The sequence below is a fragment of the Sminthopsis crassicaudata genome, chromosome 3, assembly GCF_048593235.1.
Source record: "Sminthopsis crassicaudata isolate SCR6 chromosome 3, ASM4859323v1, whole genome shotgun sequence".
Classification (NCBI taxonomy): Eukaryota; Metazoa; Chordata; class Mammalia; order Dasyuromorphia; family Dasyuridae; genus Sminthopsis; species Sminthopsis crassicaudata.
This window is the reverse complement of record NC_133619.1, coordinates 524,530,624-524,544,558: the sequence shown is the minus strand read 5'-3', so window position 1 is coordinate 524,544,558 and position 13,935 is coordinate 524,530,624.

Genomic DNA, 13,935 nt, shown 5'->3' with positions numbered 1-13,935 from the left:
TTCAACAATTTCAAAATTATCATCCACACTCAAAGTTGAAAGAGATTTTCAGTCCAATCTATATGGAAATAAATATAGAAAGGAGTGTCACATGTGTGGCTTACACATATAAGAATAGACATCTCTAAGGAAAAATTTTAATCCCTACCAGAAGGGAAAATAGAAGGGAATCAGAGGCTACTGATCCTTTGAGAGAGTGGGTAGTGTTATATCTATGTGCTGTCTTAAATATTATTAGTCTGGGAGAAGTAACTTGAAGGTTTAAATAAATTCTTAATTTCAATTAATGGGAAAAGTGGGCCAAGTATAGAGGGCTGAAAGGATTGAAGAGGGCTGGAATTCTGAAAAGGTGTACTTGAATCCAGAATAGCAGAGTACTTAAGGCTAAGTGATATAATGGTTCTATAACCATTCTATATACTTAGATGATAAGGTGATGTGATGGCTCTCCTCACCATTGGCACCTGCTGAATGTGTTGGGGTGAGGTAATTGTAAGGAAGGATTGGAGCACTGAGGGAGAGGGTCAGAGTCTCTCTGTCTTGGGGAGCTCAGCAGGGAAAATTTCAGGTTCCAGAGTCCAGGATTCATATTTGATGAAGCACGTGACAGTTTGCCTGCCCCTTCACTTCTCCTCCTAAAGACCAAGGACTTTGATTGATCCTGACTCTGACTGATCCTGAGGCCTTCCAGAGAGCTAGTCTGGACATTACACCCAAGCTTTATATCTAAGGTTTGATGACCTTCTAAACAAAAACCAGTTCTACAATGAATGTTGTAGCAAATAGCAAAATTTATCCAAGTTTATAGCAAATAAAATTCAGAGAAAAATATTAAAACATATATCAGGCAATATAGATGGAAAGTCCTCTCCTACTGAGAGCAGGATATTTCAGTTCAACCAAGAGAGATAGTTTAGATTTTACCTGGGGGAAAATTTCCTGAAGTCTCTAGAATAGCAAGCTGAGAATAAGGGCATAATAGAGACTGACATGTCATCATTTTCTCAGAACACCAATTTTCTCTTAAAACTAGAAGCCAGAAGAGCCCACTGGAGGCCCTAAAAGTCATGATCTTTCTTCCCTCTTGCTCTTACTAACTCTGCTCTGCCCCTTAGGTAGATACAGGTTATTAATCTCCACCAAAGTCCTTATTAAATGTGCTCATCATTAGACAGAATAATTGAAGTGTGGTCTAGCACTGAGTACAATGGCCCTCTGATTTCCCTCTTTCAGAATGTTGTACTTGTTTTAATGTACCTTAAGATGGCAGTGATTTTTTTGGTTCATGTCTCAAGGTTGAATCATATTGAATCTGTAATCCAATAAAACCTCTAGGTCTTTTTCTTATGAACAGTTATCCATAGGTTACCCCTGTTTATCTTTCCATTTGTGTGCGGATAAATATAAATATAAACTGGGCCAAAGATCCTTCATGGTTGTGAAGCATCCCTTGGACCTTATTAGCCTATCCTGATATATCCTCTCTAATTCTACCCCTTTGTTATCCCATGCTTTCTGAGTCTCCATCAAGTTCAATTAAAAGAGTTTTTAAAATCTGAATTTAACAAACACCAAGTAAAAGGACAATTTTTTATACAAAACAGAAAAAGGTGATTGCAAATGAAACAGTAGGATATTATATATATATATATATACATATATATATATATACATATATATATACATATATATATATATATATATATCACACACACCTATACATAAATGTCAGATAGATAATAAGTATTTGATAAGTTCAACCTGGAGTTTTCAATGCTTATTTGTATCTCTTTCTGGCCTTCTTCCTGTCTCATCTTTGCAATTTTAAATAAGATGCCTCAATAACCCTCATTTTTTTCCTTTTGCTTTTGCTATTCCTTTTTTCTATCTTTCCCCCTCCCCTTTATTGAAAAAAAAAAACACAAGAAAAAGAAAGTCCTTGTAATAAATATGAATAATTAAGTAAACCAAATCCTGTATTGGTTGAGTCTGAAAATATGTCTTATTTGTATTTTGATTTCATCACTTCTCTGATAAGAAGAAGGTAGCAAGCTTCACATCAAACCTCTAGAATCTCAGTTGGACATTCATTAAAGTTTTCAAGCTTTTCAAAATTTTGGCATGATTTTTACTTTATATCAGTTCATTCAGGTCTTCGCAAGATTCCCTGGAAATATTTCTTTCATTATTTCTTATGACAAAATAGTATTCTATTACATATATATGCTATCATTTGTTCACCTATTCCTTAATAGATGGGCATTCTCTTAGTTTCTTTGCTACTACAAAAAAGAGCTGATATAAATAATTTTGTACATATGGGTTTTTTTTTTGCCATTCTGTTTGGGATGAAAGAATATGTTTACTTTGGGGACATTGTTTCAAATAGATTTTCGGAGCACTTGGATAGAACAGCTTCACTAATAATGCATTAGTGCATCTATTTTCCTGTAATGTGTCCAATAACTATCATTTTTCTTTTTTATTGTCTGTATTAATCTGAAAGATATGAAGAAGAACCTCAGAATTTGCAAATGATTCAGAATCTCAGTTAAAAGCTACGTGTCCCCATATCACATCCCCCCAGGACTATAGTCTCTCTGCCTTCTTTAATAACTTTGAACCAACCAATTCATGCTAATATGTTAACAAGACTTAGAAGTTTTTCCCTTTAGGGCCATATATGTATTTTAATCATGGTTTTCTAGGTGAGGAGTGACTTTGATGTCAGAGATTTCAAGTTAGAGTGAGGAGAGTCGTATTATTCAGGTTGATAGAGAGATTATTTATTTGCCTGACTTTTCAGATTACTTAAACAATTCTAAAATATCACAGTTTCCTATTCCTAGAGTTCCTTTTGTGTATAACTATAATTTTATAACTATATAAATCAAAAGCACCTCAGAGTTGGAAAGAAATTTAGAGCCTGTTTCATCTAATTCATGCCTCAAAATTACCTTCCACCTTATCTTTGATGGTAATCATCTGGTTGATGATTTTGAGATCTCTGCTGATGAAGATCCCTTCAGTGATAGGCTTTTGAAATTTACTTGATCTCTGATGAATAAGAGCCTATTCTTTTTTGAAGAAACTAATCCACTTGTGGGTATCTCTAATTAATAAGAAGTTTATCTTCTCAATAGAACTCAATACCAGTCTCTACCATAATTTACAGGTCTTCCCAAATTTCCTTGTCTAGGCTAAAAATCTCACATTTATTTGAAGCAATCTTGGCATGATATGGTTTTCTGTCTCTTACACTCTTGGCTCTTTTCTGTATATAGTCTGAGCCTGTTGTCATGCTTCCTAAATTATGCCATTACTAAACACTGATTTGGCTGGTGTTCTCAGGAAAGAACACTTGCTTAAATCTGGTTATGATAAATGTATTAATGTGGCCCAAAATGGCAGTGATTTTTTGTGTTATTATATTACAATGTATACTTTCAGTCCACTAAGCCTCCCAGATACTTTTTCACATGATCTATGATCTAGTCATGACTATTCCATTCTACATTAGTTTTGATAATTTTATTTTTATTCATTTTCATCTAATTAGAACCAGCCCACCATCCTAATTTGTTGGGAATATTCTTGATCGTAGTTCTATTGTTCATGTTAACTGTTTTTTTCAGCTTTGTGTTAACCTCATATTTGATAAGCATGTCATTTATATCATTATTCAAATCACTGGTAAAAGTATTGATTAGTCCAGGACCAAGAGGAGATACTCAAGGTTCTCTAACAGTAACTTTCCTCTAGTTTGGCAGTAGCCATTAGTCCTTATTCTTTAGGTTCAGACATAATTGTCCCAGAGAGAGAGAGAGAGAGAGAGAGAGAGAGCAGAATTCCAAGAACAATGGTATAAAATAATCAAGTATTAGGTTGGCTGCTGTGTTTATAGAGCTTTAAAACTCATAATGGCATTTTGAAGAGAGTCTCCCCCCACCCCAAAGGGAACTCCCACAATTCTTCCCTGCATTCCTTAAAACGCAACATTATCACTCTTCTCCCCTGTTTCCCTCTTGTCTCAGAAGAAAAGGTGTCCCCACTATTTCTTTAGGCTAATTTAGGCCTGTGTCCTTGATAGCACCTCTTCCTCCAGGACATTTCTACAGCAATCATATTCTTGCTCTCAAGCTTCTTTCATCTCTCCTTCTCTAATGACTACCCAGGTGTGTGTGTGTATATGCCCAGATATCCTCAATTAAAAAAATAAAAATAAGGTCTTTCCTTAACCTCACTCATCTTTCCCCTAAGTACCAAGTTCTTTAAGACTGAAGGGCCTAAGGCATGCACAATGGTCTCTTAAGAGTCAGGGGGTATAGAAAAGATTGAACTAGTTTTACATTTATGGTCAAAAAGCTGTATAGAATGGTGGCCTGGATTTGAATCTTGTCTCAGACATTAGCTGGGCCCCAGGTTCATCATCTGTAAAGACAGGGAAGGATTAGGTTTGATGACCTATTAGATCTCTTCCAACTATGATCCATATGATTCTGTGACCTCTTTATCTCATAAGAGAGTCTGATTGCAAGTAGGACTGGTATGGTTATTATGTTTTCAAAATTAGGAAAATTAAACGAAGGAAATTGTTTCTTGCCTAAGAATAAATACATAATTAGTAAACAGCAGAGCCAAGAGTAGTAGATCCAGTTATTCTACTTCCAAGCCTCCTTCCATCATATGGTCTCAAGATCTATGCTCTTGAAAAACTTACCATCTAGTAGAGAAGATAAATCACACATAAAATATTTTTAAAAACTGTATGGACCACATTGAAGTTTCCCAAGGATTGAGAGTGAGGGGACAGATCAGGATGTGGCCCAGTTTTAAGGGAAGCCTTTGTGGAGGTAAAGATGGTAGGATGAGGAGAATTTCAATGGGTGGGAAAAGTAGAAAAGAGTAAGTCCAAGTAATGTCATTAGTATTCATGAAAAGCAACCAACCTTTGGATTTTTCAAACCAGTTTCACATTTATAATCAAAAAGCTGCATAGAATGGTGGCTTGGGTTTGAATCCTGCCTTAGACACTAGCTGAGCAAGTCACCACATTTTTGGGCTCCATATTCATCATCTGTAAAAATGGGGAAGAAATAGATTTGATGACCTATTAGGTCCCTTCCAACTCTAAAACTATGATCCATATGATTCTGTGACCTCTATCTCATAAGAGGGCTTGATAGCAAGTAGGACAGGTATTATTATTCCACATTTTAAAAATCAGGAAAATGAAAAGGAGGAAGTTGTTTTCTGGAGTGAGATGGAACAATGTCTAAATGATGCACAAGGGAAGTAGGAAAACAACAAATCTTATTGAAATGGTGTTTTTTGCTGGTGACCAGTAGAGGATAAAGTAGAGATGAGGTTTCAATTGACCTTAAATTCCAGGATGAGGAGTTTGGACTTAAGTTGATAAATACTAGAAAGGCATCATAGGTTCTTGAGGAGGGGAAAGGCATTATGTAGGTAATGAATAAGAATGGGAGTAGTAGGCACAGTGATTGGAGGAGGGCAAGAGCAGAGTCAGGAGAACAACTAAGAAGATGTTGCAATGACCCAAGTGAGGTGATGGGATCAACAGGAATAGAAGGGGATAGGAAAATGGATTTATATAGTGTCTACTATGTGCCAGGCTCTGGGATAAACACTTTACAAATATCATTTCCTTTAATATAATAGCTAACATTTCTCTAGACCCTATTATGAACCTGGCCCTGTGCTAAATGCTTTATAATTCTTATCTGACTTGATTCTCACAACAACCCTGAGAAGTAGGTGCTGTTATTGTTCCCATTTCTTTAAATGAAGAAACTGAGGTACACAGCTAATAAATGTTGTTTAGAGGAATGACAAAGCATTTCCATTTCCAAATAAACTACACACCCTTGATTATCTTCACTGAAACAACAAATATTCTTCTTTTCCGCCATTAGTTCGTGTTTCTGTCTAATCTGATATCTGCTTTTATAGAAAGTTATATGGAAGACACAATAGCCCCAGGAAACATGGATTCTGCTCCTGGCTCTTCCTCTAATGAGCTGTGTTACAAAGAGATTTCTTCTGGATGTTAATGTCCTTATCTGTAAAATGAAGGCCATCAGTACAATTAAAGATTTGGACTAGACTATGTCTAAAATCCTCTTCACTTTTAACATTTTATGATTCCATGTTCCTCTTGCCATCTCAAGGTTTCTGCAAGAAGAAAGATGTGGTGGTTCTTCCTATGTATATCTAAGAACCTGACAAAAACAGACAATAGGACAAGGATATTGAGGGGACTATTGATCATCCTGCATCTATTTGCAAAGTAAACGAGGGGTATGTGCCCTATGCATCTATGTGACTGCACAGTTCATGGACTTCTGTGACCCTAACATCTATAACACAGAATTATAACAATTGTATTTTCTCACTGAAACCCACTGAATATTTAATAGTTTTCTTCCTACCTTCTGCCAAGTCCAGATGCAGATGAAGTGATTCTATTCTCACAGTCTCTTCTCCAATAATAATGAACTAACTTCTCTGGAGAGCATTGTAGCAGCTGATTTAGTGGGAGGAGACTAGAAAGGTGAAGTAGGTGGAGAATAATATTCATACATGATATGAACCTGTCTTTTAGTCTAATGTGAGAGAAGACACTAATAAAAGGGGAAAAAAAGAGAGAAAAATCTTTTAAAGGGTCTGAAATATTTCTTTTCATCAAAATCATTATTGTATTGATCTAAAGATATGGAATCTGATGGCTTGAGTCAAGACCTTAGAAGTTACATAGTCCAATCCCTCCTGAAATGTGTCAGGGAACTAAGTTCTTCTGGACACAGCCCATTTTAATTTTAGATACTTTTGTTAAGGAAGTTGTGGATTTGATTTTTTTTTTTAATATAGTGAATAAAAATCTACCTTAAATAAAGGTAATTTATTATTAATTAATTTAAATAAATAAATTTCCCACTGGTTGTTCCTTGTTCTTTCCTTGAGGAGTCTATAGATCAAAAATAATCTTTATTCATTGTGACATTCCTTTATGCACCTGAAGATAGAGATTTTATTCCCTCTAAATCTTTTAGATTTCAGGTTAAATATCTCTAGACCTTTCAATATTGATTTGGTATGATTGTACATTTCCTGACTTCTCCCCCAAAATGCCTTCCAGCTTGTTCATTTCATTCAAGAATTTGAAGAGCAGAAGAGAAAAGTTATGTATATTTAATCTGCAGAAAATAGACTATTGCCCAAAAGTCTCACCTCTTGATTTTTGGATACTATGCCTCTTTTAATTCATCCTAAGTTTGCCTTAGTTTTGTATTTTGGTGGCTGCTATATTACGCTGTTGACTCATACTGTAGTCATATCGCCACCACCCTGATCTTGTGAAGTTGATAGTTGGACCTCTGTATTAGCTTGATGAGATCTTTTTGGAGTTTGAGTCTTTAAGACGGTATGTTAGCTATGTCTTGCAGTTGGGTGTCACTTATATGTAGGCATACTAAGCTTGCATTCTAGAAACTTTTATTCATCGTTGCTTCTTCCATGTTATTGTTTAACTCTAGACTTCTCCCTTCAAAATGACATCAGTCTGTTTCTGACTACTTGTGGTGACTAGTTCTCAACTCATTTAAATGAATTATCACCTATCTACTCTACATTCCTCCATCTCCTCCATGGAATTTGTAAGAAAGACCATCAAATGTACTAGTCTGGTGAATCCATCAAAAAACCAAATGAGTTTAGCTTGCCATGTCTTCCCATGCATCTCTAAATTTATATTCTCTGTTCTAAGTGTTTCTACATTTCTTTTCCGGCCTTCTATTCCATTATATTCATGTGTCTAAATTTGTTAACTATTTCTTGATTGATGGGCATTTACTTCATTTTCAATTTCTTGCTATTAGAAAAAGTGTTGCCATATAAATATATTGATGTAGATACAATCTTTCTTTTTTATAATTGATTTGTTTGGGAGTGGGACCTTTGAATCGAAAAGTATGTGGTCAATGACTTTTGTTCATGTAGTTCTAAATTGAATTCCAGAATGATTGTACTCCCTAGAATGTCTGACCTTCCACAACTTCTCAAACAGTGACTTTCCATCTTTCTCCATCTTTGTTCATTTTGTTGGATGTGTGATGGAGCCTTGTTTTTGTCTCTCTAATTATTAGTTACTTGGAGCAATTTTTCATGTGCTTAATAATTGACAATTCTTTTGAAAACCATTCTCAAATGTTTTTTGACCATTTAGAATAAATTTTGATCATCTATTCATTTTTTGTTCCCTATGTTACTTGGACATTATACCTTATTTGAATACATATTTCCTTGTGAATTATTTTTCTTCTATCATCCCTAGCCCAAAGATTTATTTCCTTGGTAGGAAAAGTGGATACAAAAGCAGACACTTTTATCAAAATGATAAAAGTGCTTATGCTTTCTCTCCATTTTCTACTTTCATCTTCTCCTCCAGCTCAAGCAGTGGTGTTTTTTCTTCCTCCTGCAATCTTCCTCTTGCTTCCATTGTGCCCTCAGAACCCTTATTATTATTTTCGCAGTCATCCCTAATCTCAGTCCATTCTTAGAGAATTAGCTTGATATTAATACTCTGACAGTATTCTCATAGGATTATTATCTTCTTTCAGAAATTTTTTTAAATCTAAAAACATAATATCTGTCAACAAAGGACAGCATGGATACTAGATTTTTTTTTCAGAGATAAGACTTGAACCCAGATCTTCATGGCTCTGAGGATTGTTTTTTGAAGGCAGCTAGATGACACAGCTCAGACCTGAAAGTTCTGAGTTCAAATCTGGCCTCAGACACTGAGTACCTGTGTCAGTCTGGGTAAGTCAGTTGACCTCTGTTTGTTTTATTTTCCTCAACTATAAAATAAACATAATACTAGCGCCTACCTCTCAAGGATTTTGTGAGGACCAAATGGGATTATGATTATAAAAAGCTTAGTACAATGCCTGGTACCTGGTAAGTGCTATATAAATGTTAGTTATTATGCCATGCTGCCAGCAAAATATGCTACAAAATCAACATGCTACCAAACAAGGGATGATATTTATCCAAATTTCTAGCTTTAGCCAGTGCTTTCTTTTTTGTTATCAAAATTAGTCTATCAGAACTGGTGACTTTCTCTACTTTCTGGATAATTGTTCATCTCCATAAAGAAACCCCATTGACTTTTGGTTAGAAATTGGTATTATTGGTTTTCAAATGGTTATTTTATATAGAAAGGGGAACTGGGCTTTGAACAAGTTCCCAGACAAGAAAGCCCAGGATCTAATCACTGTAAAGCCTTGGCCATATCCTTTAGAAGTGAGTAGCTTTATTGAACAAGAAAGGGATCCTGGAAATTTGGATGAGTCTAATAAGGGAGCGATTTTGTAGAGTGTGACCATTGTGTCTATGCCAGAGAGCATTGGAGAAGAGAGAAAGGGATTTACATTTACTCACTAGCTGTCAGTCATGGTGGCTAATATTGGAACTTCTCATCTGATAGTAGGCATACCATTTCTTAAAGGAGCTTCATGAGGAAAGAAGAAGAGAAGTGTGATTTGCTTTGCCCATGTGTTCCACAATGTATCATTGTGCTACAAATTTGTTTATACTGCTAAGGAGGCTATGTATATTTGAGGGGGCATATGGTCCAGATGTGGGGTCTTGGGATGTCTTACCATTATGGTTCTTACTGTGATATTTTAGGCATTTTTAGCCTTTGGTTGAGCTAATTATATCTACTTTCTGAATGTAGGGAGAAATTCAATATACATCAAAATGATTACTGTTTAAAAAATTTGAGACACATATTAACCTAGTCACATGGTGTTTGATAAAGTCAAAGACCCTAGATTCTAGGATAAAGACTCATTAATTGACAAAAACTGCTGAGAAAAGAAAACCAAACCAAAAACACAATCTGGAAGAATTTGAATATAGATTAATTTGTAGCATGTCTCAAGAAAATCTCCAAATAGGAACATGACTTACCCTAAAAGGTCATATCATAAACAAATTAGAGAAATAAAGAATTTCCTTTTAGATCTACAACACGTAGAGAAGCTCACAGAAGGTAAAATAGATAATTTTATTATGTGCAATTGAAAAGTTTTTGTACATCTGAAAAGTTCCTTCCAACCATGAGATTCTGTGAGTCTCTTTCTTGTTTCTTGATACTTCTTGATACTTCCTTGACAACATTTCATCTGGGTGCTGCTACAAAGACAGTCTGTGAATGTGCTGCTGTGCCAGCTTCCCCTCCCCTCCAGCATCCCAGTACTTGAGGCCTCTGCAGCATCCTTGCCTTTTGCTCCCTCTGCTCCCACCTGTCACTGTTGCCCAGCTCTGGTCCTAGATATTTCTGGGTCCTCTTTCTCTATACCTAGATAGAGACTTCTCTACCTTTGTTTCAGCTGAAATTCTCCTATAAAGATACTGGAGGAGTTTGTAATTTTCTTCTCCAGGTCATTTTACAGATGGGGAAACTGAGGCAAACAGGGTGAAGTGACTTGCCCATGGTCACGCAGCTAGGAAGTGTCTGAGGCTGAATTTGAACTCCCCAAGATGAGTCTCCCTGACTCTGGGCCTGGCACTCTGTGCACCATGGCGCCACCCAGTGGCTCGGGACAGCCTGTCCAAAGACAGAAGGGCTGGCCATTGGTTGCCACATCCAGGGATCCACAAACAGGTGAATTTGGCTAGCATAGAGCATGGTGTCCTACTGGGATGAAATGGCCACTGAACTGCACCTAAGGCCCTCATGTTGACTTAGAAAACCACATATTCACTTCTATGTTCTGTTGCTTTAACAATTTACTTTGTTAAATATTTCCCATTCCATCTTCTGGTTTAGGAAGCTCAGCAGAGTATTCTGAGAAAGAGTATATAAAAGGAGCTTATTGAAATAAATTTGGAAAATTAGGGTCAAGCTGAGATACTTACATTGTAAAGTAGGGGCAACAGGTAAGGATATAAGGAAGTGGTGGGAGTAGAGACCTTGACCACCAGCAGAAAAGGGAAGCTGGAGCTTCTGGTAGCTTCTAATCCAACCCAAGAGGCAATTGTTAGACACCTACTACATGCAAGGGAGTTAGGATTCAGTGAGAAAACCTCCCCTGCCCCGAGGGAAAGACCTGAGTTCAAATCTTGCCCCAGATAGTTACTAGTTATGTGACCTGGGTAAGTCACTTAAATTCAGTTTCCTCAATTGTAAAATGAGTATAATTATAGCAATTATCTCTCAGAGGGACTGTGAAGATTAATGAGATAATAACTGAAAAAAAAGAATAAAAATTATAAAAATTAAAAAAAATATAAATTGTAAAAAATTATAAAATTATAAAAAATAATTGTAAAAAATTGTAAAATAATTGTAAAAAATAGCTGGCGCATAGTAGGCACTCTATGAATGCTTATTCCCCTTTTCCATACTTCCTATTGAGAGAATGACATGATCAGATATGTAGAGAGGAGAGACTCATAGTTCAGTGAGGAGGCTATCATGTTAGTCTACTCAAGGTAATAAATCTGTAAATGTGGGTGGTAGGCAAGTGAGTGTGAAGGAAGTGATGGATATGAGATGCTGAGAAGGACCTAGAAACTGACTGGATATGGGGGATGAAGGAGAATGAACAGTGAAGGATGATTTCTGGGATTTGTCCTGAGAGGATGGCAGTGTTTTCAAGAGAAACAGGGACTTTGGAAGAGGGCTGGGGGTCTATGGGATTCTTGTGTTAGACACATTCAGTTTGAGATGCTATGGGAAGGCTATCCACCTGCCTTTGGTAATCTATCAGAGAGAGAGAGAGAGTGTAGGGATTCTGAAGTCATCTGCATGGAGATCATCCACAGAAATGGTCACTGTCATGGGGAGAAGATAATCTCGCAACCTTGTCTAGAAAGGAAATGAGGCTCTAGCTAGTTCTTGGTCATCTCATACTATCTCATGGAGATCCGTACTTTTCTTTCTAGGTAGTGGTTGAAGTTGTGTCTGACTCTTTGTGACCCCACTTGGGGGGGTTTCTGGGCAAAGATACAAGAGTGCTTTGCCATTCCATTCTCTGGCTCATCTGGTAGTTGGGGAAACTGAGGCAAACAGGGTTGAGTGTCTTGCCCAGGGTCACACAGCTGGTAAGTGTTCCTGGACAGTTTTGAGTCAGTTCTTCCTCATTGCAGCCCTGTTGCTCTCTCCATTGTGCCACCTAGTGGCCCTTCCAAGTGCACACTCACAATTTGAAGCCAATTTGATTAACCTTTAGTTTTAGTCCTAAAACCCCTCTCCTGCTCATTGTGATTCCCCACTCAGAAATTAAACTTAGAATGTCTTTCAAGGCTTCGGGACAGATGCTTTCTGAGTCTGTTGACCTGAACTTCCTGAACCCTCTTGCTAAATTTTTTTTCTCATCTTCTCATTTATTTTGGATTTTAATTTCCTGTTTTGCATTATCCTCTGTATTTTCCTGTCTGAAGATCCAATCAGAAGGAAAACAGATTTGTTATCCTTGCTTTCTCTTAATCATCTATTATTATTAATCCTTCATTTTGATCAGAGATTCTTCCTTGTCACTAACATAATCAAGATTCCTTATTATTTACTTTCTTTAACATATATCATTACAAGTCTCAGCTTATTGTGAGCTTTAGAGATTCCAACAGTAATTTACAAGATTTTTTATGATTTCATTTTAGTTGTGTATTGTTATTTATAGGTATTTTTTTTCAAACAAATATAAGTTAAATAACTATTGAATCAGAGATAGTCCTGTCCACATCAAATACTTTTCTTCCTCAGGATAATAATTTATTTTTGAACTCAGAACTGAATCCTTGAGAACTTTCCATCCTTCTTGGATCTTAACCATTATTTTTCTGAAATTTTTGTAATCTTCTCTTCCAAAATTTAGAATGTCAGATTATTGCCTGGCTTTCCCCTCCTCATCTGTTATGAATTTCTCTGTCTCTGTCTCTGTCTCTGTCTCTGTCTCTGTCTCTGTCTCTCTCTCTCTCTGTCTCTCTGTCTGTCTCTGTCTCTCTGTCTCTCTCTGTCTCTCTGTCTCTGTCTCTGTCTCTGTCTCTGTCTCTGTCTCTGTCTCTGTCTCTGTCTCTGTCTCTCTCTCTTCATAGATCCTCAATTAAGAGCTTTTTTTCTATTCTGTTTCTGGGAAGATTACCAATGAATCCCCTTCAGAAACATTACACTCCAGCTGATCTGCTTAGTAAGAAATGCTGATTGATTGATTTTCTATCTCTAAACTGTTAAAGAAGATGGCACAGTGGAAAGAGTGCAAGGCATGGAGTTAGGAAGACTCATCTTCCCAAGTTCAAATCTGGCCCCAGACACTTACCAGCTATGTGACCCTAGGCAAGTCACTCAAACCTATTTTCCTCAGTTTCCCCAACTACAAAATGAGCTGGAGCAGGGAGCGGCAAACCACTCTAGTATTTTTGCCAAGAAAACCCAAATAGAGATGGACATGACTGAGACAATTGAACAACAATTTTGTTCATGTAGCATATGTGTTTGCGTCAGTATTTGTTGTCAGATAAAGTATGGTCTCTGCTCCGTTCCTTGTTTACTTGAATTTATTTTCCACTTGTTAATCTTTTCATTAGAATAGCTATAACAAATAATCACTTTATATGTTTTTTTTCTGAGCCTTAAAAATACAAGCATGCAATATACTTCAATCTGAATTCTGTTTTTAATGATGTAGATTCAAATAGAAGTTTAGAAATTTCTGTATATAGTTCATAGTTATTCCTCTTGTTGAACAATATTCAGTTCTTTTAATATACCCAATTAACTTCGCCATTTCTTACACTTTGGACTTTTGGATTGTTTCTAGTTTTTTTCTCCTTGTTGTTAGATATGTCTTAAATGAAAAATCCCTGTGTAAACAGGCTTTCCTTTTAAGTCATTTCTTTGGAATT